We start from the raw sequence: 24,701 nt of genomic DNA, 5'->3' as shown, positions 1-24,701 counted from the left end.
TAATGCAGGCAAATCCCGAACAACTTTCAAGTCAGACCTATCTTCCAAATATTCAGACAAACTATCAACATCGCGTCCCCTTTGACCAACACCAAATAACAGAACTGAAGGAGTTTCATTCGTACTCGAATGAACGGAATTATTCATAGCGTATTCCACTTTACACAACATTTTCACCCAATCTGCATGTTGAACAGGTTCTGAGAGTTTCCCTAACATAGACTTAAGAACACGATTCACTCGTTCAACCTGACCATTGGCCTGAGCAGACGCTGTAGCTATTTTCACATGCTCAATATTGTTATCCAACAGATAAGCTTCAAAGTCTAACGAGGTAAAGCACGATCCTCGATCACTGATAATTCTTCGTGGTCTACTATAACACTCAAAATATTTGTCCAAACAAGCGCACACCTCCTTCGTACTCGTAGAATTCACAGCGTACAATTTGACGAACTTCGTGAAAGCATCAACAACAACCAAAATATGTTTTCTTTTAGACAAGATCGACGGAAGGGGCCCAAAATGGTCAACATGAATTGTATCGAACGGAACAGGTTTCTTCGGAATACTATGCAGAATACGACCTCTATCGGAATTCGAATCGGAATACATAATACAATGGACACAATTTTTGACATAATTCTCAACCTTATCCTTCATTTTCGGAATCCAATAATGCATCTTCAATTGATCCAATGTTTTCGTAATACCCAGATGACACAACTTTTCATGGACATTACGTATAACATGATTTTCCATTTCGGCAGGAACGTAAAACAAAAGTTTTCCTTCAACAGACGAACGATAAACCAATCCATCATCCAAAGCGTAATTCTTAACAATCCCCTTTTCGAGTTCCTCTCTCAATACTAGAATTGTAGGATCCCGTCCTTGAGCCAATTGCAATTGAAAATCAATGTCATCAGGACTGATAGCAGAAACAATTTGATCAGGATTACTATAAATGCGGCTCAAGGCATCAACATGGTTCATAAGTGTCCCACTACGATGCTGAATGGTATAGTGAAAGTTCTCCAGCTCTAATGCCCATCGTGCTATTCTGGCGTTTACACTTTTCTTATTTAACGTCATAGCAAGAGAATTACAATCCGTAATAATCCGGAACGGAATACCTTCCAAGTAGATTCGGAACTTACGCAATGAGTAAATAATAGCCAATGTTTCCAATTCAAAGCTATGATAACGAGACTCAGCAGAAGTTGTTCTTTTAGAGAAATAAGCAACCGGATGAAGCTTCCCATCATCTTGTTTTTGCAATAAAATTCCACCAAACCCCTCAGAACTGGCATCACAATGTAACTCAGTTTCCCGTGATGGATTGTACAGTGCCAACACGGGAGCCGAAATCAACTTATCACGTAGAGACTCAAATGCCCGTTTGCAACTTTCATCAAACTCAAACTTGTTCCCTGGCTTTACCAAGTTTCGTAATGGTAATGCTATGGAAGAAAAAGACGGTACAAAACGCCGGAAATAAGAGAATAACCCAAGACACTTGGCCACTTGTTTGACATCTGTCGGATAGCTTATTTTCTGGATGGCTTCTAAATGTGAATTGTTTGGCTTTATACCTTTATCACTAACTGTGAAGCCCAACAACTCTATTTCAGTGAAACAAAACTGACACTTCTTTAATTTTATCTCCAAGCGGAACTCAGCCAATCTTCGCAGAACAAGGCCCAACAAATCAAAATGCTCGGAAATCGTATTAGTGGCCAACGTAACATCATCCATATACACCACAACGGATCCTTCCTTGATAAACGTATCCAACACCATGTTGATAAACCGCTGAAACACGGCAGGAGCATTCCGCAATCCAAAGGGCATCTTAACATACTCATATTGACCACCGGGTGTCACAAAAGCCGTAAACGGAACAGAATCCGGTGCCATGTTTACTTGATGGAATCCATTCTTCAAATCCAAAACAGAGAAATATTTTTTCCCTTCAACTCGCTCCAAGCAATCATCAATAAGCGGAATCGGATAACTATCACGTACGGTTATTTTGTTCAACGACCTATAATCAATGCACATACGACGTTCACCGGATTTCTTCGTTCTCAAAACAATAGGAAACGAATAGGGGGAATGACTGGGCCGGATTATACCAGCAGACAATAACCCATCAACAATTTTATCCACCTCAACTTTATCAGCATAAGAAAGTCGCCGCGGACCATAACTAATGGGAATATCGGAAGTCAATTTTAACCTCATTTCATAAGAGTGATGTCTTTCCGGAATATTTTCGAGATTCAGATAATTATCTTTGATCACTTTCATAAGCTCATGTTGAGTATCTAATTTCAATTTTGGATTAATAGTGATTTGCTCATCGGCCTCAATTGCGAAAATGTCGGGAACATCAACGACCAAGTTGTTCACATTATTTAACCGTAAGTATGCCGAACAAACGGAACAATTTCTCAACGTACCCGTATCGTCACTTCGGAACAAATCGTACACACAATGTAACAAGCTATCGGATATTTTAATTTCACTTTGGTTTTTCACTTCTATCTTGTATTGATTCGATCGTGTATTATACAAAATTATACCAAAAGCCTTCAAAAATTCTCGGCCTAGCAAAAGAGGATGCACCATAAAATGATCAGGGACAACGTAAAACTTAATTTTTTCGGAATGAGCGGAAAAAGTAACACGAGCCGGAACAATAGCGTAAGCACACAACGGAAAACCACCTACACTTCGGAATCCTGAAAACTTCTTATCTCCTAAAACTAACTCACTAGGAACAGCTGACCTTTTAATCAAATTGATTGGACTACCCGTATCAAAGAGCGAAAGGAAACTTCTAACTGAATGCACTCTTTTGCCAGAAAGGAAAGCAACACTTACCAGATTCACTTCGGAGAGAGCTGCGATGGGTTGGTTGCTGACGTCTGGCGGCCTCCTCCGACTGAAGTCATCCACATGCGCCACTCGATCCTTGTTGGTTGGCGCTTTTGTTTGGCAATCCTTGGTGACGTGTTTATCGGAACCACAGCGGAAACGGGATCTCAGTGCTCGACGAGGTTCGAGCACCGAGCGGAAATGTGACCCTTCTCGGAACAGTTGTAGCAGCGTAATTTTGATTCGGAACCACTTTTGATTTTCGTTGTGTTGCTTCTTGACATCGGAATGGTGACGGAACTGGAACGTATTTCTCGGAGTCTTTCGTACCGTCGAGACAGTTGCTTGAGTTGTGCCACGTCCTTGGCCGGATAAAGAATTGTAATGTCTGCGGAACGATCCCGGAACCCATCGATGATAAACAGAACGGTTTGTGCCTCTTCAATATTGGCGCGCGAAGCAATTTCCTCCATCTTGAAAATATATCCCAACACCGACATCTTGCTGCTGGCGAACGTAGTTTTCTTGAGCAATTCGATGATTTCCACTGGCGTACAGGAGGGCCCAAAAGTTTCCAAAAAGCTTGCACGGAATTCTTCGTAGGTGTCGGAACGGTCAAGTCGTAGGAACCACCCGGCTTCGGTATCCGGCTGCATCAGTCGGCGTATGCATTTCAGGCGGAATGCGGAATTTCCTCCGACGGAATCACAAGCACTTTCGAACCTGTCCAACCATCTCTCGGGGACGCATGAGTCACCGCCCGCGAATGATGGTACGAGCCATTTCACGTCCTGGAACCCGGCTGGTTGGAGTAAAGGCTGAGTTTCAGCCAGCTCACGGCGAAGATCAGCAATAAGTTTTGCTTTTTGTAGTATCCTAAGCGCGGCCATTTTTGCAGCACCGAACGAATCCCACTTCTGATGTTGTAGCGTCAGTCGGGATAAAATAAAACACGCGGTTTAAAGATGAACTGGTTTATTCGACGGTTGGATTACAATTGACTTGTTCGTTCTTGTTTCTCACACAAAAGGCCTCTTTACTCACTCACACACACAGACATTCATATTTGACGGAAACGCAATCATACGAAACGCACAAACTGACAGCTCGCCCCACCGGGCTGCCAGTAAACCAATCTCTCAAACGGAAAACACACTACATAATATATGCACTTTCATACACAATGATTTTTATTACACTAAAAAATTGTCTTTTTCAGTGCCTTAGATGATTGCGTTTAATGTTGGAATACAGAACATACCAGTTGGCACCAGAAATCCCAGTCAACGTTTTTTTTTATTGAACCGGGTATCGAACTCCGTTTTTCGATTGGTTTTTCGGAATTGTCAGCTAGTCGATCTATGTTCAAGGCCAGTGGGGTTCCTAAAATGAAGAATGGAAAACTTTATGACATGCAAGGCACTCTAAAAAAGAGTCTTACCTTTTCCAGGGTACAGAATAAGGTTTTGTGTACTGCTTTCAGTAAGTTTATACTGCAGGATTTCTGGTAAAGAATTCACTAAGGCAAACTCTGAAAGTAGTGCCACGTTTGGTCTCTGAGTAGCCAACTTAGGCTGAAATGCCCTATTTCGCGGCAAACTTAGCAACGCTTCCATGATTGTCCCCGGTCCACCAGCTGTCTTCGTCGTTCACGCTAGCATATAGCGGTACCTTTTGCTCTAAGAATGATCAGCTGTTGAATGAAAATACCCATAATTCATTTTATGCAACGTTGCTAGATAATCAAGATTATTTTACCTTACTCGAAATGGCCCGTCCCAGCTGGTGTTGTTTCAGACTTTACGCACTTAGACCGGAACGATGAAATCTAAGGATAATAAACATTTTCTTTCAAATTGCAGTGCGATTTTTGATGGTATAAAATAAAAATTTCCACCTACCAAAACAAAAAACAAAAATTTGAGCTGCTGTCAAAGTCCGCGACAGAGCCGCTGTACTTAAATTCTAGAAAACCGCTGAAAATAACACACGGAAGTGCTAACCGTGAAAGAAAACGAGCAAATAAATGAATATGTAAATATATCGAAAGAAAATGAAACAAGTTATAATAATATATTCGCTAATGTGTAATATTAAAACAAACTCAATTTCAGTGCTGTTTTGATTACATCATTTTTTAATTTACATTGAAAAATCGCTTTCAATGTTTCGTGATTAATGCATTTTAATTTCAGTGTAGATGATCTCAAGGATTGAATTTGAGTTTGGAGTAATTTTTATATTATTATTATTATTATTAATTTAATTTAGGACATTTTACCAACTTTTGGCATTCGTGTCCGATAACTAATTTTTATATATCATTCTAAATCGTGATGGAATTTTCAACATATTTACCTACCTTATTACCTACAGCTGTTATCCACTTTATCAAGCGCGCAAGAGGGAATCGCCTTTTCCACCCGAAAGAACACTTTCTGACTTAAATTTCCGTGACAATACGCACCAAAATAGAATGCACTTGCTTTTATTTGTTTTGTATCTGTTTCTTCGCAGGGTTGCCAAATTGTAACCTCGCACATAATTTTACATCTTCCTAAATTTAAATTTAGGTCCTTTTTATAAGTTTATATTCAATGTGATTGAAAATTACATCTTTCATGAATTAGATCATGATACAGTTAAGTCTTTCGAAAATTATGGCCCGTAAGCTTGGGTGTTTGTTAAGTTTAGATTGAAAACGATGTGAAATTAAATCAATTCCTAATTAGGGCGAATCAAAATTAGGTCTTCAAGCGTTTCTGTCTCGAGTAATTTTATAAATTTTTTGGTGTGTATTCTTTCCTCAATACCAGGTACCATTATAATCGTCGTTTTATGATTTTGAACGATCATCTGGCTACCTCAACACTAAATTCACACCATCTAAGGTGCCGTCAAAGTTTGGAAGATGGTCAAATATTTTTGATTTTTTTCTGGGCTGGAATAAAAGCAAATCCAATTAAAAAAAAAGACAAACGAAAAACCAAGATTTTTCTTTCCATTTATCGAATACAAAATATTTTTGAGTCAAATGTTGTGAAATGAGTTTCAATTTCGTCTGATATACACGGAAATAAACAATACAAAAATAATAGTTGATTTTTTTAAACGCTGAAGTTATTGTTATCATAGTTTGGGGTCAATGATTGTGACCAAGAGTTCTCGTTAAGGGGGGGGGGGAAGGGCCTAACACTTTCTAAAAATCAATTTTTTTATTTTTTTATTTTCTCATTGTAAAACATTTCAAGAATGTTGTGTCAAATTTTCAAGTCAATTGAAGCAAAACTGTAGAAATTATAGGCCCTTATCTCCTCCTATCTAATACTGCAAGAGGGCAAGAGCAGAAACTTCAAACGCGTTTTTCTCGAAAGCACATTTTTAAAGTCCGTGGACATCGTCATTTGAAAACTACTTATCCGATTCTTTTCAAATTTGGAACATATTTTCTACATATAAAATACCAGACCCCAACGTTTTTATTTATTTTTTTTTTTACTTTGGGGAGATTTTACAGATAAAAAATGGCGGATTTTTTCATGAAAAATCGTAGTTTTTACTTCAAACAGCCAAAAAAATTTCATTAAATTTTTTTTAAGTAAAATAAAAACGTTGGGGTCCAGAAAAACATCTATTAAAAATATTTTGCTCTGATTTTTTGACTTCAGATGATTCTGTGCTGAGATACAGTGTCCACCGCAAATCCTGTTTTCTAAAAGGCATCCTCGAAAGTGCTCCGCCACCGGCTCAGTTTTCAATATTTTTCTACGAAAAAATTACTAAATGTTCTTTTAACAATGCTTTGTATAATGCAAAAAATTTGAATACATTTGTTTGAACGATAGCTCTTGAAAAAAATCGCGAAAATGGTGTTTTTTTTATCCGTTAGACCCTACCCCCCCCCCCCCTTAAGCAGGCCACAGAACCCAGAAAACCGGGAAAAACCAGGAATTTAAAATTGAGCCGGGAAAACCGGGAAAAACCGGGAATTTAGACTCAAAACCGGGAAAATTGACAAAAGGAAACCGAATTTCTATTTTGGTTCCAAGATCAGGGATTCAATCCAAAATTCAAAATTCAGAATAATAATTTCAATTTCCAAGACAAAATTGGACAGTTTAAAAAATGTGTTAAAGGAATATCATAAGTTTTTAAATTTATTAGCAACCCCCTCTAAATTGAAAAAAAAAACAGAAATTTTACCGAAACCCAGAGTTTAAAACAGCCTCGAAAAAAGAGATGAGAAATCTAAAAAGTCTCTTAAATTTTTTTAAAGTATCGCACATCATGATTCATTCAAAAAAAACTATCAATCATGTAAAAACAAACGAATAAAAGTTAAATTTTTGTTTCTAATTTGGAAATTTTAAAAAGATGCTAATATTCTAACTTTCGAGTGATAATGATTAATTCGAGAATAAAAAAAAATACCATCACGGGGTCTAAATATTTTTTTAACTTGTTCTTACAAAATTAACATTTTTCGATAACTGGTTATAATTTATTCAGAAAATTTCGAATTACACTTTTTAAAGCTAGGATATGTTGAGATTCCTTTGAAATTTGCGAAAATCGTGACAATAATTGAAATAATATGAAATTTAAGTAACACTGTTCAGAATTTTCACGAGCTTTTTTATGAGGGTGTGTTTATGTCGGTAGAAGACACTAAGCAAATTCTTCAAAAATGTAGAAATGATTCAACATTGAATGGTACTTCACTTAAAATATACATATTTGTGTTTCGAGTAAAGTATTTAACCTTCCTAGGCCGTTCGCAAAATTTTGAACAAATTATTTTTCGCTTGTTTTGACTAGTAAATTGATTTCGTTCCACTGGTCACATATCTTGACCGATATTTATGAATTTAGATTCATTGTTTAGGTAATTTATTCAAAATTTTAAATATATAAAATTTAAATCGATTTGACTTAGCAGACGACCTATAGAACGCTTTGAACAGAAAAAAGACATCATTTTAAAATTCTTATATCTGCAGTATAGGTTGGTGTAATAATTTTTTTTATATATGTTTTGAAATTGTGAAAAATAAATCTTTTTAAACATATATAAAAAATTTAGGGTCCCATGGGAGTTTTGGTCGCGATCTTGGAATTACCGGAAAAAAAAATTCTCACTTTTCAAAAAAGGGAACATTTTTTCTTAGCAGCGCTGTATCTCATTCATAATTGGACCGATTTTCAAAATTTAAATTTTAGTTTTATTTTGATAACATGATAATCATTTTCACTGAATACTCTTAGTATCTCAAATATTACTGTTGTTCGTAATACGACAATGAAAACAAGAAAAAAATCGTGATGTTCGAACCCGTCTGTTATGATGCGCACATTTCTCATTTTGTTATCGTGATTTCTTAAACCTTTTCATCAAACCTGCCCATTTTTTATATACCCAATGATAGATTTTAATCTCTACAATCGATTGATATGCTGTTTATGTGGTTTTTCAAAAATTTGTAGCAACGTTTTCCGAATTTACTAAAAGACAACCCCCCGGGAGAGCGTAAATTGAACAAAATCCATGGCTCTCCCAGTCGTGCTCTCGAAATCTGCCGTCCTATGGCAGACTGACGGAATCGCCCGCATGGTTACGTAGGGTGGTTTGTGCTGATACGTATGAATATTTTTACGTACCTAATTCATAGCTAAGTCATTGTCTTCATCATTTTGATTGTTTTTCAGCTTTTCAAAGTTACAGAGACCTAGTTCAGAAATGTTTTTAGAATTCTCATTCGGCAAAATTATTTCGGTGGCATCTTCTTTGATTTTTATTTGTAACATAAAATTTACATACATACATAAGACTTTTACACAAGTGTGAATGATTTCGATGTTAATTTTTGAATTATTTCAAAACAATACGTATTAAAATAAGATTTGCTGTTTATATTTCAGATTACAAATCTGAACTTCAAATCCGAATGAAGAATAAAATTTTAGAATAAATAATTCAATATTCATGATTCATTTTTCTATGTTCACAATTTATTTTTTCTGAATTCAAAACTCTTAAATCGAAATTATAAAATTGTTCACAACATTAAGCTTCCAATGGTGAATTTTGAATTAAAAGTCCACAATTTTCAATTCTTTTTTAAACCCTTATTTAAAGAATAAAACAAGCTCACGATTGAAAACTCGTACTCAAAAATTGTAAATTTCATATTTATGATACTAAAATCGAAACTATCAAATTTAAATTTGAATTCTGATTTTTCTTGGGTTATGAATTTGAAATTAAGAATAAGCAATTCTTTTGTCTTAGTTTTCAATTACTAATTTATTTATTATAAATTCCAATTCTGAACTCTTAAAAAAATGGTTGACGTCGTAGCGTGCAGTCGCATTTATACCCGCTCTTCAGTTATCAAGTGAAATAAAAGTGTGGTTAGTTTTTAACGCGTCGCGTTTCCAGCCCAACATATCCGGACTTTATTACACCGTTTGGGCATTTCCGACGATCCAGCAAATAACATTGGCTTCGGATTTTTGTGCTGTAGCCATTTACCAAAGGGCCATCGGTACTCGAATTTGTGGAAGACAAAGGAAGGCATTGTTTCTCCCAAACCACGTGGTAGCTGAAGGTCTGCTGCTATAACCAAGCGAAGGGTGGCCACAAAACAAAGCCACATCAAGGTCATCATCATCACTGGATTCAACAACAACAAAAACAACAAAAAGAAGATTTGTATTGTTTTTTTTTTTTCATTTTCCCTTTTTTTTTTATTTCTAACTCTTACTGTTACTGGCTATATTTTCCCTTGATTTCTTATTTCGATAATTGTACTTCGTTCATATTTTCATTACGGGAGATATAATTGTCCCCGTAATAAAATATGAACGAAGGCGGAGGGGTTTCCGCAGTTTCTATGGATGATATGGGTATCTCCTATAAAGATGTGGAACACCTGGAGGACCCAGGCCCTAATTCGGAGGACATCACCTCAGATGACGGAGCGGGCCCTTCAAGTGCTCATACATCTTCTCAGGATGATCTCTCAAAATTATCCAAAAAATCTGCGCCTCCCCGAATCAGAGTTTATACAGAAAGTTCAACTTTTGCTGGGCCTTGGGTGGTTTTTTTCCGGCCCAAACCAAATGGCAAACCTCTGAATGTCATTCAGATTTTGAAAAATCTGGCCAGGTGGCCCTCTGTGACCAATGTCACGAAGGTAAGACCCAACAAATTGCGGGTGGTCGTGGCTAGCCTCAAAGCAGCCAACGAAATTGTTGCCAGCAATCATTTTAATTTAGAGTACCGAGTATTTGTTCCTCTCGAGAAGTTGAAATCGAGGGAGTGATATCCGAAATGAGCCTGTTGGCAGAGTATGTTAAATCCAACGGCGTTGGCAAGTTTAGAGGCCTTGACTCGACTTCGGTCAAAATCTTGGACTGCCGCCAACTCGTGACTGCCAACGCCGTCAATGGAGTTAAAAAGTACTCTCCGTCAGCCTCATTTCGGGTAACTTTCGAAGGTACTGCACTCCCTCATTTCGTTTTAATCGATGGGATGTTAAGGCTCCCTGTAAGGCTTTTTGTACCCCGTCCTATGCATTGCGAGAATTGTGTGAAGTTGGGACACACTGCGTCCCACTGCGCGAATAAAACACGTTGTTCCTGTTGCGGAGAAAATCATGGGGTTGGAGCGTGCCCCGCAACAACACAAAAATGTGTGTATTGTGGGGGCTCACCCCATGATTTATCTTCTTGTGAGGCCTTTCAGAACAGTTGGGACAAGCAGAGACGCTCTTTAAAAGAACGCTCCAGGCGTTCTTATGCTGCCGTTTTAAAGAGCGCCTCTCCACCGACCTCAACTCAATCAAATAACGTCTACTCTGTGCTGCCAGTTGACGATATTGACACGGATACTACTGAAGAAGAACAGCCACTTCTTGTATTAGGAAACTCTCGGAAGCGCTCAAAGGTGACTTCTCCCAAAATCCCTAAAAAAGTCCCTCTAGTCAGCCCATCGGCTAACAGTGCTAAGAAATCGACAGAAGCGGATAAGGAAAACATAATACCACCGGGTTTCCGCGGGAAAACTACAATCTCCAGTGATCCAGCAGTCGCATCAAAAGCTTCAGTACCTGATATGATTTCTTCTACAGCAACTGCCCAGTCGGGATTTTTTAAGTTGTCCGACATTTTGAACAAGCTTTTTTCGTTTTTCGATGCATCGATGCATTGTAAAGACACTTTTTCAGCAATTGATGCAAACTTGGCCCCTTCTTTCAGTGTTTATCTCTCTCGATGGCTAATTTACGCCGAGAGGTCGGAGACATCACTTTTTTACAGTGGAATTGTCGTAGTCTCATTCCTAAACTGGATGCGTTCAACTATTTACTTCAAAAAACAAACTGTGATATTTTTGCATTGTCCGAAACTTGGCTATCTTCTCAATCAAACATCTCATTCCACAATTTTAATATCCTCCGTCTGGATCGTGACGATTCTTATGGAGGGGTGCTTTTGGGGATCAATAAGCGCCACTCTTTTTATAGAATCCACCTTCCTTTATCGGATGGAATTGAAGCTGTTGCACTTATGTGTTGTCAGTTTGTACTGGCCTCAGAGAGTTGCAGTGGATCGAAGTCACCTTGAGGATCTGTGCTCAGTGCTTCCTGAGCCAAGGTTGATCCTGGGTGACTTCAATTCGCATGGAACTGTCTGGGGAGAACAAATTGACGATAGTCGTTCTACTCTTATCTATGACATTTGCGACAGTTTCAATTTAACAGTTTTGAACACGGGTGAAAAAACACGGGTACCTAAACCTCCTGCAAGACAAAGTGCAATTGACCTCTCACTCTGCTCAAATTCCCTATCATTTGATTGCCAGTGGAAGGTGGTCCATGATCCTAATGGTAGTGATCACTTGCCTATCGAAATTACTATCACCAATGGGGTCAGCTCTTCGAACACAATAAATATGACATATGACCTTACAAGACACATCGACTGGAAAAAGTACTCGGACGAAATAATAACAGCCATCGATTCTATGCATGTTTTACCTCCTTTAGAAGAGTACCACTTTCTTTCTCGTTTGATACATGAAAGTGCACTTTGTGCTCAAACAAAACCCATCCCAGATTCATCTGTTCCAAGAAGGCCCCCTAATCCTTGGTGGGACCAGCAGTGTTCCAAGCTTTATAAGGACAAATCAACAGCATTTAAAGATTTTCGAAAACATGGAACTCTCGTCCTTTTTGAAACATATGTTTCCCTTGAAAATCAGTTCAAAAAATTGATAAAGGGGAAGAAAAAGGCATATTGGAGAAATTTTGTGGGTGGTTTATCACGGGAAACATCCTTGAGTACCTTGTGGAGAGTGGCACGAAGCATGCGTAATCGATCATCTACGAATGAAAGTGAGGAATATTCACATAGATGGATATTTAACTTCGCACGGAAAGTCTGTCCAGATTCTGCACCTGTACAAAAAATAATTCGGAATGTGCCTCCAGATAGGTGTGGTATGGATTCCAGCTTTTCGATGGTCGAATTCTCACTTGCCCTCCTCTCTTGCAACAATTCAGCTCCGGGAATTGATAAAATAAAATTTAACTTGTTGAAAAACCTTCCGGATGCTGCAAAATTTCGCTTGTCAAATTTATTTAATCAATTCTTGGAGCACAACATTGTTCCCCAAGAGTGGAGACAAGTAAGAGTCATTGCTATCCAAAAGCCCGGAAAACCAGCGTCCGATCCCAATTCGTACCGTCCCATAGCGATGTTGTCTTGTATCCGCAAATTGATGGAGAAAATGATTTTGTTCCGATTGGATAAGTGGGTAGAAACAAATGGTCTCCTTTCAGATACTCAATTTGGGTTTCGAAGGGGCAAAGGGACAAACGATTGTCTTGCTTTGCTGTCTTCAGAAATACAAATGGCGTACGCAAAACGTGAGCAAATGGCTTCAGTGTTTCTAGACATAAAGGGAGCTTTTGATGCAGTCTCAATAGAGGTTTTATCAGACAAGCTGCACTCCCGAGGTCTGCCTCCTCTATTGAACAACATCTTATACAGCTTGCTTTGTGAGAAACATTTGAACTTTGCTCACGGAGATATTGCAGTTAGAAGAACCTCTTACATGGGCCTCCCGCAGGGTTCATGTTTGAGTCCACTTTTGTACAACTTTTACGTAAGTGACATCGACAGTTGTCTCTCTGAAAGCTGCACTCTGAGACAACTTGCAGATGACGGCGTGGTCTCTGTCACAGGATCTACTGAGTCTCATCTGCACAGACCTTTACAAGATACTTTAGACAGATTGTCAACCTGGGCTTTGGGGCTTGGGATTGAGTTTTCCCCTCAGAAAACGGAGATGGTTGTTTTCTCTAAGAAACATAGACCTGCTCAACCTAAGCTTCAACTACTAGGCAGAATGATCACTCAATCGAGGTGTTTCAAGTATCTTGGAATTTGGTTTGATTCCAAGTGTACCTGGAGAGCCCATATTGAGTATCTGAAAGGCAAATGCCAACAAAGAATCAATTTTCTTCGATCAATCACTGGCACCTGGTGGGGAGCCCATCCAGAAGATCTTTTAAAATTGTATCGAACTACGATTCTCTCAGTGATGGAATATGGTAGCTTCTGTTTCCAGTCAGCTGCCAAAACTCACCTCATCAAACTCGAGCGTATCCAATATCGTTGCCTGCGTATCGCTTTGGGATGTATGCCCTCAACGCATACCATGAGCCTTGAAGTTTTGGCAGGAATACTCCCTTTGAAAGATCGATTCAATCTACTATCACTTCGGTTCCTCATCAGGTGTGAGGTCATGAACCCATCGGTGATAGTAAATTTCGAAAGGCTTCTTGAGCAAAATCTTCAAACCAGATTTATGTCTATTTACCATATCCCCATGTCAATGCAGGTTAACCCTTCTTCGTACTCTCCAACTCGTGTTTGCAGCCCTGACTACGATAATTCTTCTGTCCAGTTTGATTTGTCTATGCAGCAGGAAATCCGTGGAATCCCAGACACGCACCGTCCACTTTTGATTCCACAAATTTTCGAAGCTAAATATAGGCACGTCGATGCTGAAAAAATGTTCTTTACCGATGGGTCCCTGATAGAGGAATCTACGGGATTTGGAGTGTTCAACAAAATATCTAGCGCTTCTTACAGCCTCGAGTCACCATGCTCTGTGTATATAGCAGAATTAGCTGCTATTCATTGGGCTTTGGATAGTATTGCCACACGACCTGTTGAACACTACTTTATTATAACTGATAGTCTCAGCTCTGTTGAAGCGATCCGCTCTATAAGACCAGGAAATCTCACGCCGTATTTCCTCAGAAAGATACGAGAAATATTGACCACTTTATCAAGTCGTTGCTTTTCCATCACCTTTGTCTGGGTCCCCTCACATTGCTCGATATTAGGCAATGAGAGGGCAGATTCCCTTGCAAAGGTGGGTGCGATGGAAGGCAACATTTACCAGCGTGAAATCGTCTTCAACGAATTCTACTTCTTGGCTCGGAGAAACGCTATTGTCAACTGGCAGCGCAGATGGGACGAGGATGAGTTGGGTCGGTGGCTCCACTCGATTATCCCAAGGGTAAACCTTAAGCCCTGGTTCAATAGATTGGACTTGAGTCGTGATTTTATTCGTATATTTTCCCGTCTCATGTCCAATCATTGTTCCTTGAACGCGGTACTCTATCGTATAAATATTGCTGGCAGCAATTTGTGTGGCTGTGGCCAAGGTTACCACGACATCGAGCATATCGTTTGGTCATGTGAGGCCCACCTGGCCGCTAGAACGAATTTAATAGACTCCCTTCGGGCCCGAGGAAAACCACCCTGCACCCCAGTAAGAGATGTACTAGCTGCGATAGACATTGATTACATGTTCGAAATATACCTTTTTCTAAAAGCTATTGATCTTCGTCTATAATTCTTTTCATTTTCATATTTCCCTATCTATTTTCTTTTCTTTTCAAAAAGTAAAAAAAAAAAGTGATAAAGTGATGTAGAGCTAAGAAAACAATTGTAAACATGCAAAACGAGTTTGGCTCCTTAAAGCCTCAAGGTTTGAGCCGTTTCAAATAAAGAAATTACAAAAAAAAAACTCTTAGAAAAATGTTAATTTGAATTGCAAAATTCATATTTGGAAGTTTAAAAATTGAAATAAAAAACTAGTTAAAATCTCACAATTAAAAGCACAGCATTATTAATCCATAAAACTATTTCTGAAGTTTAAATCATAAATTATTTATAATTTATTTAGAGTTTTTTTTAAATTTTTTTTAATCCTGTTAATAAGTTAAAATTATGAATCTTTTTGAAGAAAACATGAGTAAAATCATAAAAATCACACTTATGTAAATGAAGAATGTCTATTTCAAATAATATCACTGAAACAAAAGATGTCGATGACAATTTTCTGGAACACAATGTCTTAACCTTTTTAAACACGACTTTTTTTTAAATTGATATGGCAATCACTAATTCATTCAAAGCTTCTTTTAATTCTCATAACACCACGAAGAGTTCAAATTATGATTTAAATTTCTTTTATGCATATTTTGTCTTATATTTCACATGTAAATTAAAACTCAATATTTATAGTATTATAAACTTAAAGATTTAAATCGTTGTAATATTGGTTGTGATTGTTTTTCATATAACAATATCCACGCGCTTCCGAAATAATTTAAATTAAGTGTAGTTTTGAAACCACACTATGCATTAAAGATAAAATAAATTCTGAACTAGGTCTCTGTAACTTTGAAAAGCTGAAAAACAATCAAAATGATGAAGACAATGACTTAGCTATGAATTAGGTACGTAAAAATATTCATACGTATCAGCACAAACCACCCTACGTAACCATGCGGGCGATTCCGTCAGTCTGCCATAGGACGGCAGATTTCGAGAGCACGACTGGGAGAGCCATGGATTTTGTTCAATTTACGCTCTCCCGGGGGGTTGTCTTTTAGTAAATTCGGAAAACGTTGCTACAAATTTTTGAAAAACCACATAAACAGCATATCAATCGATTGTAGAGATTAAAATCTATCATTGGGTATATAAAAAATGGGCAGGTTTGATGAAAAGTTTTAAGAAATCACGATAACAAAATGAGAAATGTGCGCATCATAACAGACGGGTTCGAAAATCACGATTTTTTTCTTGTTTTCATTGTCGTATTACGAACAACAGTAATATTTGAGATACTAAGTGTATTCAGTGAAAATGATTATCATGTTATCAAAATAAAACTAAAATTTGAATTTTGGAAATCGGTTCAGTTAAGAATGAGATACAACACTGCAAAGCAAAAGTTCATAAAAAAAAGCTTTTTTTTCAGAAATTCCACGCTAGCGACCAAAAATTTCATATGACCATCAATTTTTATATATGTTTAAAAAGATTTATTTTTCACAATTTCAAAACTTATTAAATAATTTCAATACGTCAAAGCAATTAGAAGATATGGGAATTCTGAGAAGACATTATTTTCGGGGTTTTTTTTCCATTCGGAGCAGAATCCAGACGTTCGGATAAGTTACATCAACTGAAATTTTATACATTCAGAAACTAGAATACATTTCCTAACTAATGAATGTAAAATCATGAAAATCGGTTAACATATATCATCAGGGGAACGCGCGCAAACTCTCGGGTCATATTGACCCGAACGGCTTTTGTGTAACTTTTTTTTTCGGCTTGCCAGTTGTGGCATATCCGGTGGTCACAGGAAGTTGCTTTTTCTACAGGTTATGTATCTCGTGGTTTTAGTAATATGTTCCAAATTTCATATTTTTCCGATTTTTTTCAAAAGAGTTATGAAGATTTTAAAGTTCGCTTCGGGTCATATTGACCCGAACAGCCTAGGAAGGTTAAACAAAATAACAAAGTATTGCGATAAAATTGATTACTTTTACTTTTTTCTTGTCGATGGTACATGGCAACAAAATTTACGTTTTTCCGTTTGAAGAGGGTTTAAGAGCTGATTTGACTGATTTGGGGGCGACATATCCAAATATGCAGTTGGGTTTTTATCTGCTAGCTTTAGTTTTTGAATTCAAGGGTGATTTATGAAATTTTTCATCAACATTTTAGAACTTTTCTAAAAAACCTAAATCGAAGCCTTCGAATCAATAATTTAATCTTCTGAGAAAACTGAGTTTATTAATCACAGTATGGTAAAATATGAGAGTTAAAAGATATTTTGGATTTTTTTAAATCAAAATAAATGAAATATTTTTTCCAAAGTATAAGTCATAAAATTCGCAGTCTACAACAAAGTTGTAAATGAAATTTGAATCTTTGATACCAAATGCTCATAAATGTTCTTCAATGATGTCAAAAATAGTTATATTTTTTCTGTTGTATTTTCAACACATCAGTTATCAATGAATGATTTAGCTCAAAACTTAGTAAAACCCAATATCACTAGATTTGATAGAATCTAACAAATAATTCGAATTCAAGAACGCAAAATCAATTTTTTAAACAATGGCTTTTTTATTGTAATCTGCATTTCATAACTAAGCTTATAGTTATAAAAAAATATATGTACACTGTTAAGTCTCTTTGATTTCCAAAACCTTATTCGTACACTTTTCAAATTGGTTTTTGCATAAATCCGTAGAGTTAGCCTTAGCTTAGAGTGTGGTTGCAAAAACTTAGTATAAGAATTTTCTCCCTGATATTGGGGTTGTTTTCAATTAAACCAGGAAAGTTATTTGTTTATAATTTAACCCCAAGAAACTGACTCAAAATAAAAATATATGTTGAATAATTAACTGTAACTTTTTTCACTGAAATCAGATTCACATTTTTCGGCTTAACAGAGCTAACCATAAAAACGTTGAGATTTTTTTTAATGCAAAATTATTATATTTTGCAAAAAAATTATTATATTTTACAAAAAAATTATTATATTTTGCAAAATTTTTAATTATAAATATATTTTTCATTTTTTTACAGAATTGAGTCATGCTAAAAATATTTTAAAAAAAGTTCTAGACTGCAGTAGAGGATTGAGAAATTTTCTTTATAAGATTTATGGCTGCTCCAAAAATTACATTGTTTCTTTTTAAATTTCTTTCAAAATTTGCAATTTTAATTTTTAATCAAAATTTATCTTGAACTTAAAATTTAATTAAAACTACAAAATTATAAATTACGATTACATTTACAATTTTACTACGCTATGAAAATAAAAAATAAATGTTTCTAATTTCTATTGATTTACGATAATAAATTTAGATATCATTATTTTGAATTCTTTATGCATTTTGTTTAAATATTAATTAAAAAAAAAGAACTTCCTTAATTTTAAATAAAAAAATACAATGGGTGAATTTGAATTGAATAAATGTTTTTAATTTTTCTTCATCTCAAACTTTGATATATTGTTAAATAATCCCAAAAAATGTTGAATCAAGACGATGCAACTCGTTGTCCATATTTTTTTTTACTTTTAAACAGGCTTCTTTGATTCTCTTGATTTTTGCTCACTTTTTCTCATCTGCTTGTCAAACGCCTAAGAGAAACATGCTTTCTCACACTTAAACTGATCAAGCAGCCCACGTTTTGTTGCAGAGCATTTCAAAAACGCAGTCACCCAATTTCATTCTCGAAGGGAGAAATGTTCATCAGCTTCTCAGTGACTGGCTGAGAAATCAACGACCGAACAGAGCTGGACGCTTCGGTTGTGGTTTATTTCAGCAATTGCTGGGGCCAATGTTCCATAATTTCATATAGAAAGAGGACGGTTCAATCACACATTAAAGCTGCCCACGTGATTTGGTGAAACGGCCAAATTTTATATGCGATTTGCATTTCTTTTTCTCTTAGGAGCGATGAGAATAGTAAAACTATGCCCTAGCCTTCGCTGAGCAATTCATTTCACTGATCACACGTAGCGCTGATGAGGTGTTTTCAGAGTCACAAACCAACAGTGCTCTGACAGTAGAAGAGTGATCAATCGTTAGAGAAAAAAATTTTCTTGGCTCTCTCAGCAGCAGATGATGAAATGCTCATTTAAAACCGCCTCACAATTATTAGGAGCGAAACAGTTCACTGCCTCCTTTTGGGCAAGATGAGCAAAATGAAGCCTGCTTTTAAAGTCAGAATTGAAAATAGAGATCATGATTTAATTTCATGTTCTGCATTCAAGTAGATCGTGGACTGCAAGCAAAAAACAGTAGGTATGAGTTTTCAGTGTCTGAAAGTTAACTGTAATAAAACTCAATTGTATAATAAAACAATTATAACAACGATTAAAACATTTAATTTGTTTTTTTTTCTCAATTATTGACCTTTTCAATATAAAAAAATCTTTACTGAATATTAAAGAATTTTTTTTTAACTTAGCTGGAAACAGAAGACAAGAAAATGGTAGGGTCAACTGAGGTTATTATGAACAAAGTTTTTTTTTTGGTCTTATCAGTTCATAATTACCCAGATGAATTTAGGGTTATAATTAACGCTGTTAAGATTCTTATTACGTAACAATTCTAAGTGTTGGCAATATTTCTAGATAAATCTAAACACTGCGTCTAGATAAGAGCAATGGTTTTTCAAAACTTACCCTCAATTAGTCATGGGAATTTTTTAGATTTACAAAGAAACAGGGAATCATGCCCTACAATTTCATATTAACAGATTTTTAGTAACTGATAAAGTTATGTATAACGGTTTACTCTCAAGATCTTGATGATTATTGGTACACATTTAAACATTAAAGATAAGTTTAGATAATCAAACAATGCCTAAAAACAAGTGTTCATAATTACCCCGTATTTTGAAAAACATGGGGAAATTATAAACAATCCTCTGTGAATCAGTGAGATAAATTTTTAGTAAAAATTTATATTACACTTTAATATGCATTAATTACCTCTGGAAACAACATTTAAACTGAATTTACTGTGACGAGAGAGTAACATGATTGAACGCCTTCAGAACAGTTTCGAATATTCTCAGAGACGTGGATTTTGTGAGCTGTAGTAACGCACTTGGTATCTGTAACTTATGAAAAAACGATAGAATGTCACATGACGAATGATTGATTGAAAAGTCCTGACACACCATTTTTTAATTTTTTGTAAACATGACAAACACGAAAAAAAAACCCATAACGATTTTGTGTAGGATGTTTTTTATCATTAAAAAAATGTGATGAAAATCTTAAAATAGAATCGAGTTTGTCGAAGTGTTCAATGATTTGAGTGTTATGAAACAACCAAATCAAATGAATATTTCAAAATTTTGCTTTATTCCGACGAAAATTGATCATAAAAGTCTGGAAAACCTTGAATTCTTGACCGGGAAAACCGGGAAAAAACCGGGAATTTCAAAATGAAAATATTGTGGCCACCCTGGTTAAGGCATAAATCTTATTTTCTTACAAATAAAATACACATGAGAGGTGCGTATTTGAAATTCAATATTTGACAATTGGAAAACTTTTTCGGAAAACCAAATCAATGTATAAATCTAACAATTTTCAAAAAATTACCATTTTATCAGTTTAATATAAGATTGAGAATATTAACGAGTATTATACTGCCGATGGACGCATAACATTCACATGTTACATTCTGAAATTTTCTATTTTTGATATTTGGAGGACTTATTTCAAAATTTGTGTTTACCGTGACAATGACGCTTTCAGCAGCGGATTTGGATGAGAAAATGAATTATTTTAAGATATGTTTGACACTATTCCTCAGCAGTGAATAAGTGGAGCTTAAAAATAAAAATCATGCTACTAAGACAATGTTTTGAGTTTGGTATAGTGAAGATTGGTCTAAATACTTTTTCAAAAATATTCGAAAGGCCCAATCGATGATTATGCGGTGAATCCGTGCACCCATAATGAAGAACCTTGTATATAAAACACAAATTTTCTTTCGAATTTAAAGTAGCAGTTACTTTTTATCTTCAGCATGCGAAAATGTTTGTTTTGGATTAATGGCGGAATCCCATGGTAAGTAACTCTGCTTATAGATAAACTATGCTCTCAAAGTTATGACATATCAAATGTTATTTGAAATCATCATATTAAAAAACTTCATAGTTATGGGTGCTAGAAAATGTCTTTTACTGCAGAAGTTAGGTGAAATCGGGCACCCATGGTCAACACTTATAATCATTAAACCTAATTTTTTGCTAAGATGGGTAATGTGCTCGAGTTTTATGATAATTATTTGAAATATTTAATTTATGACATACCTACACTCAATCGCCAACTATACGAAAATGAGGTGATTCCATGCACCCATGGTGAAAAAATATTTTCATTTTATAACCAAAACATTCTCGAATGACCTATTGATCGAAGGTAAAAAAAAATTGAGTTTAAAAAAATTCCCCTTTACCAGTCATTCTGACTGGTTACGGTCCAAATAGGTATATTCATTTTGCCAGTCTTTCTAGTGTTAAATATGATTCTCAGACAATATTTAGCTAAAAGACTTCAGTTTTTCGTTATTCCTAGCTACGAATAAAAAAACCGAAAAAACATGCTTCGGAAAAATACTGTAGATCAGCTACGAAATACTCCAAGTTTAGTGTTTAGGAAAGCTGAAGTTTGAAGCTTTACGTTGCGCCTAGATCTTGGCCACAAAAAATGTAAAAAGTGGTGTAAAAGCTGTACTTTTAAATCAATAAACCCTCAAAATTGTTTTAGTCATTGTGAATAATTTGAATAGAAGAATGGAAAGTTGACGTAATTTGATACATTTTGGCATGTTTAGTTTCTAAAAATACGAAACAAAGATTTTTGGACGAATTTTCAAAAGTAGCTATTTTTTAAACTTTTTTTTAATTTGGCATTTTTTTAGATTTTCTTAAACTTAAATTTATCTTTGCACTGGATAATGAATGCATTAACGCAAAATTTATGCAAAACCTTTGAATTTTCCAGAAAGGCAATGTCGTACCAGTTCTAGTGAAGTTAATATATGAGCGCTGCGATGCTTACAAAAATATGATAAATAAAAATGTGAAATACTTTCATACAAAGAAAACACGGAATATCTTTGTATGAAGTGCATTTGGAGTTCCAAAAATGGTTCTAAAAAACTTAGTCAGATTTTCTCAAGGACGCTTAAAACGTGCTGAAAATTCAAATTCTTTCAGATAGGGAAGAACCAACGACCAAACAAAATATATAATTTTATTGAAAAGTTTAGAAGTGAATTCTCAAATTACAAATCATTATTGGCCAAAGTGGACCAAACTTAAACTCATCAGAATTCAATTTTGTATCTTATTGCTGAGGAGATTTTTTGATGGTTTTCATGCGAGCTGGTGAAAAAAAAACTGCACGTCCACAGATTTCTTTTTGTAAAAACACGAATGCGCGGGAAGGTTTGAAGATTCCGGAAAGATCCTCTAACATTGATTTTAATTATCTTCGCAACAAGCCCTTTCATTTGACATTTCTTCCGAATTTTTCGTAAATTCAATATTTCATAGTTATTTATATTTATAACTTTTAGCAGTTACTCTGTTAATTATAACTCGTTACTTTTGCTTATAATGAACACTAAAAGCAGCCAGCCAGGAAGTCTGGATCGAGGGGAAATCGAAAACCGGAAGCCGCTGAGACGACAAAGAGAGTTGCCGGTAGTTTCAAGCGAAGCCCTAAGCCCTGAGATGCCGCAAATAAGCTGGGTGTATCGTCTACAACCGTGCATCGAGCCAAAAATCGCGCCGGACTATCGACTTACTAGAAGAAAGTGACTCCAAATCGCGATGATAAACAAAATACGACGGCCAAAGCGCGATCCCGGAGGCTGTACACGACGATGTTGACGAAGTTTGACTGGTAATGGACGACGAAACCTACGTCAAAGCCGACTATAAGCAGCTTCCGTGACATGAGTTTTATACGGCAAATGGAAGGGGAAAGGTAGCAGATATTTTCAAGCACATGAAACTGTCAAAGTTCGCGAAGAAATACCTGGTTTGGCAAGCCATCTGTACCGGTGGCTTGAAAAGCAGCATTTTCATAGCTTCCGGGACTGTCAACCAAGAAATTTACGTGAAAGAGTGTTTGAATGAAAAAAAAAAAATAAACGTCTGCTGCCTTTCCTGAAGAAACACGGTTGTGGAGTGGTACGCCGCCAACAACGTGCAGGTGGTTCCCAAGGACTAGTACCCTCCGAACATGCCAGAGCTCCGCCCAATTGAGAAATACTGGGCTATTGTCAAGCGGAACCTAAAGAAGACCAAAAAAACTGCTAAGGACAAGCAGCAGTTCAAGGCAAACTGGCTTTCTGCGGCGAAGAAGGTGGACAAGGTGGATGTGCAAAATCTGATGGCAGGGGTTAAGCGTAAGGCCCGGCAATTCGGATCTGGAAAAGCTGAAGCCTAACTGAATATTTTTCCTGAATTTTATACTAATTAAACTTGAAAAAGAAATTTAATTTGATTTTTTAAATAAACGATTTCACCGATTTACACGCGTTTTCCCTTGACCAAATTTTGACCGTATCACCCTTTCTCATTTGGCTCAACTGTTAAAATTTTGCTGAGTCAGTAAGCTCGAGGACTTTCGGCTCCTTGAGCTAATATGCTGAAAGCAAAATGCAAAACCTTGTCTCTTAGAGACAGAGGATGTATGAGCACTGACCATACTGACTGGACACTCGATTTCGTTTTCTGGATAATTTTTCCAACAGTACGCAATGTCGATTCCAGAGTGCGCATCGATCGATTTGAAGAAATGCTATCCCAGTTAGGAAATGCCACCCAACTTTAAAAATAAAACACGCAATTTCTACGATAAAATCGGGCTAAACAGGACCATTTTTCTTATAAGGTATTTTTTGTCAAATTTTTCAGGTTCGCCACCTGCCGTCGGTATTGCGAACCTGCAGAATCTGACAACAAAAAATTAGACAGAAAATGGTTGAATTTTTGTTCTAAGTGTCATGTCAGTGTGGTCAGTGGTATGAGCTTAACTTGAGCGTTTATTGGTGGGCTAAAACTGGCTCTCAGGTTTCCTTGCTCTTGAGCTTTGATGCTAAACCGCTTGAGCAAGAGCATTTCAAACCTGCTCATGACTATTGGTATAAATACTTGAGCTCTATCAATTATGCCATAACCGCTGGTTTTGATTTTTTTTTCTTTATTTTAAGAGACTTTCAGCCTTTGGCTGGTTCGTCTCTGGTTTTGAATTTTTAATTGCTCTGACATCATTCGTTTTTTCGAACAAAAAAAACCTTTACTCAATTGGAAAGCAAGTCGATTTTAAATAGGACACAATCACCTAAAATATTGTCTGCTACTCTAAACATTGTTTTTGTTTTTAAGCAAACAGCCCTTGTATTCTAAGAGCGTAATTTGAAGCACTACGAACTTTTAATTTGTAATAGGGATGAAATTTATACACTAAAATCTCGTTTCAATAAGTATTTCATTACTTTTTCAATCATAAAATTGTGCATTTCTTGTCGGGAGACAAAATGATTGATGATTTTGCATTTGTGTGTAATGTTATTCCAATTATAGGGTGCATTTTGCTTACATAATTAAGAGAGAAAGAACATATCTACATATTCATAAAACTACTTTTTCTACTTCAAGAAATAATGAAGAAATTAAAGAAATTTTACCTATAGATATCTCCTCAAAAAATTGTAAGGAATTGCCGCTCACAATTAGACACTGTTGTTGGTGTTTAGTGCGTATAACCACGCAAAATGTCCATAAAAATTTAACTCAATCAAATTAAGGTTGGCACATTGTTATCAAATTAAAGGCCACATTGTATATTTACTAAGTTGCAACCTTGTTGCCAAATAGGTACTTAT

The sequence above is a fragment of the Uranotaenia lowii genome, chromosome 3 (assembly GCF_029784155.1).
Source record: "Uranotaenia lowii strain MFRU-FL chromosome 3, ASM2978415v1, whole genome shotgun sequence".
NCBI classification, from domain to species: domain Eukaryota; kingdom Metazoa; phylum Arthropoda; class Insecta; order Diptera; family Culicidae; genus Uranotaenia; species Uranotaenia lowii.
The sequence above is the reverse complement of the archived record's forward strand: the minus strand, read 5'-3'. Positions refer to the sequence as shown.